Source organism: Monodelphis domestica, chromosome 3 (genome assembly GCF_027887165.1).
Source record: "Monodelphis domestica isolate mMonDom1 chromosome 3, mMonDom1.pri, whole genome shotgun sequence".
Taxonomy (NCBI): domain Eukaryota; kingdom Metazoa; phylum Chordata; class Mammalia; order Didelphimorphia; family Didelphidae; genus Monodelphis; species Monodelphis domestica.
In genome coordinates, this window is record NC_077229.1 from 121,130,493 (window position 1) to 121,134,285 (window position 3,793).

General features: G+C 39.7%; 1 pseudogene; it reads left to right on the plus strand.

Moving 5' to 3' along the window:
- Window positions 1-379: 379 nt before the first annotated feature.
- On the plus strand, window positions 380-1,405 carry LOC100032652 (phenylalanine--tRNA ligase alpha subunit-like; annotated as a pseudogene).
- The last annotated feature ends 2,388 nt before the right edge of the window (window positions 1,406-3,793 follow it).

The following is a 3,793-nucleotide window of genomic DNA, read 5'->3' on the forward strand; positions in this document are numbered from 1 at the left end:
CTAGATTTAGTTTTAATCTGCCCAGGAACAACTGATTTAAGTAGGCCTACATCAGAAGAAGATGTGGCCCAAAGAGACTCCAGTATATCTGTAGGTATTTCCCAGAATGCCCTATAATCTCACCTGAGTCCTCACATTGGTGAGATCACAATTGGTATTTAACTGGCAGTAACACCTCCCACTCACTCTTCCTTCCTTTGCAAAGATGTAGCAAGTATAGTGGTAAGCTAAGCACAGGGATTTTGAATGGGCTAATCAGCCATGGGCATGTGGTTTTTATTTATTGTATCTTCTTTATTCCTTGGTTTCTAATGATCCCTAATAAACCTCATAAAATATATTTTTATTATTAGAGATATAATTTAATTTTTACAACACACAGTTCCAACAGATCTTCCTGGAGATGGGTTTCACAGAAATGCCAACTGACAATTTCATTGAGAGCTTCTTCTGTAACTTTGATGCCCTCTACCAGTCCCAGCAGCATCCAGCCGAGACCAGCATGACACCTTCTTCCTCAAGGACTCAGCAGAGGCTCTGGATTTTCCCATGGATTATGTGGAGCATGTGAAGTGGACTCACTCTCAGGGTGGTTATAGCTTTCAGGGATACAAATATGACTGGAAGCTGGAAGAGAGCCAAAAAAAACCTCCTATAAACACACACCACAGCTGCCAGTGCCCCGGGAACTCTATTGCCTTGCTGAGAAGCAGTCCTTCTTCCTAACCAAGTACTTTTCCATTGACCCGGTTTTCTTTAATGAGACATTAGATGCCACCCACTTGGCTGTTCCACCAGACTGAGGGTGTAGTAGCTGACCTTACCCTGGGCCACCTCATGGGTATCCTCAAAGAGTTCTTCACCAAACTTGGCGTTACACATCTTCACTTCAAGCCAGTCTACAACCCTTCGACTGAGCCTAGCATGAAGGTTTTCAGCTACCAAGATTTGAAGAAGTAGGTAGAGGAGGGGAACTCTGGGGTTTTGCAGCCAGAGATGCTGCTGTCCATGGAGCTGCCTGGCATGTCTGTCTTTGCCTGGGGCCTTTCCTTGGAGAGACCCACTATGATCAAGTAAGGTATCAACAACATCCGAGAGCTGGTGGGACACAAGGTGAACCTACAGATGGTGTATGACAGCACACTGTGCCGCCTGGACAAGTAGGCCTCACTGCTTACCCCTGGGATCTCCCTGCTCCATGTGTTCAACTCATGCTCATTCAGAAACTGCTTGGGCCCTCCCAACTTCCCTGGATGTCTAGAGCCAACCTGGACCCCTCCTCCCCTGGACACCTGAACATGTGGAACTTAGCCATGCTCTGGCTCCTTTTCCTCCCACCTGCCCACACTTTCCCTCCATATTTATCTGAAAAGTTGAGCCCAGACTTCCCACCTCCACCAATAGGGCTGGCTTACCTCCCAGAGCAAACACACTCCTCATTTAGGACTGGACTCCAGAGCATGTCTTCTTGAGACAGAGTCTCTTTTGTACATTCACCAGAGCTGGCTTCTGTCCACACTTGCCTTTTTTTAGTGGCCAGATATCTGTCCTTGAATAAAATAGTTCTGATTTTTTAAAAATTATAGAATATGTAGAAAATTAGATATAAATCCCTGAAGATTATTAAATTGGAATAGAAAAAGTATGCATGTTTCTCAGCAATCAATGGTACCTTGAAAAACTGCTCCCATATTATGGCATAAACCAATGTAGGAAAGTATATATAGCAAAACACCCTTCCTAACTACAATGCAATAAAAATTATAACTAATAAAAAGACTGAATAAAATATTTAAATTTAGTTGGCAAACAACTGTTTGGTTAAGGAAAATAATGAGCAATAGATGATTTCAACAAATAAAATGACAGAAATAAGACAAATAGCAATACATTTTGGGTTGAACCAGACAAAACTTTAAGGGGAACTATATATCGAAACATTTTCACCATCAAGAGAGGTCAGATCATTGGACTGAGAAAAAAAAAAATTAACCTAGAAAAGAACCATATAAAAAATCAACTTAAATGCTAAGACAGAATTGAAATTTTAAAAATATTGAATTGATAAATAGAACTAGGAGCTATTTTTGAAAAAGAATTAGATAAATCTTTAGTTAATCTTGTTTTCTTAAGATAGAGGAAAAATAAATTGCCAGGAATAAGACTTCACAAGAAATGAAGGAAATAAAATAATTAGAAAAAAATGTGCCTAATAATATACCAACAAAGCTAATTAATTCAATAAAATGGATACATATTTATAAACAAATAAGTAGAGGCTAAATAACACAATTTCATAAAAAGAAATTTAACAGACTGTTAAGGGTAAAATTTAGGGTTGAGACTGAATATATTATATTAGTGGTCAGCAGAGATTTAAATTCTAAATCCCAATGAAATACTCAATTCAGAATAGAAATTTATGGTGATTTATTTACAACAGAAGGAAGAAAATTAACAATGAGGGAGAAAGAGGGAAGGGGTAGAAGATCTGCCCCAGCCTGGCCTGAGCCAGGGGGAATTCAGAGGTCTCAGCCAAGGGGCCTACCCAGAAGATTAAATCTAGCTTGGCTTCCAGCCATGAGGCCTCCTCCAAGATGAGGGTCCTCCTTGGAGGCTGGTGCCTTCAGAAAGGTCAAAGGAAAGGGGAGTCAGCCTTATCACTCATCACGTGGCTGTTCAAGAAAGTCATCTCACTTAGGCCACACTTCAGAGCTCCTCCAAGTAAAATTCCACCACCAAAGTCTGCCAAAGCTGCAAAGGATACCAAAAGCGGTCAAAAGCCCCTCTCATAGGAAGTGATGCAAAATATAAAGACAATTCTTTACATCACTTCCTGTGTCTCACATGTACCAATGGTGGCTTAAGCTTGGCTTAGGACAGCCCAGGGGTCAGTCAGTTGTTTCTGATTTGTCACTTGCTAGCACATGCTGGTCATAGGCCATACTCCCCTACAGTTAATCCTTAAGCAGGAGTGGAGGAGGGGGGGAGTGTATACATTCCTGGTTGCTCAAATTCTAAAGACTAAGCAGGGTGGAATAAATCTAAAATTCACAATCCCCCCTGATGAAGATTGGGGGACTAGTCTCCCCAATTGATCACTAAACATAATCAACTTGTACCTCTAAATCTTCCAACTATAGGTGCAGAAAAAATTTCACTTCCTAAGAGGAAACTACAATAGTTAGAGATAAGAGGGGAACAGAAGAGAGACAGCAAAACCAATGTTTTTTCTGGGCTCATTGACAAAAGTCAATTAGGGGAAGTCCCCTTTTGGCATAAGAGTGTACATTCAAAATAAATGTTCAATCAACCTGCAGTTCAATCAGCCACACCCAAAGTTCATTCTGGATCTTCTTGATGTAGTGTAGGGTTTTCAGGAATCTTTCTGCAAACAGTTCATTCTCTGGATTTTAGGAGTTAGCAAGCTTCTCTCATTGAAGATCTTTCTTGAACAAAAATTTTAAATCTTGGATTTTTATGAAAATACAATCCCCCCTGAAGAAGGTGTTGAAAAATACTCAGTTCAGCACAGGATACAAGTTTGAGTTATGGGGGTGTATGAGTCAGTTATCAAAAGAAGAGAAAAAAAATCTCAAAAACATAAAGAAAAAAATGGAAGAAAGTTAAACTTTAGGGAGAAAGAAAAAAATTCAAAATCAGAATCAAAATATCAAAATCTAGGTACATAAAAATTTGAGTAAACAAGAATAAAATCATAATATGCCCTTGTATTCGGGTCCAATTAAAGTAATTTCTATCCCACAACTCAGTAGGACAGAATGCAGTGATA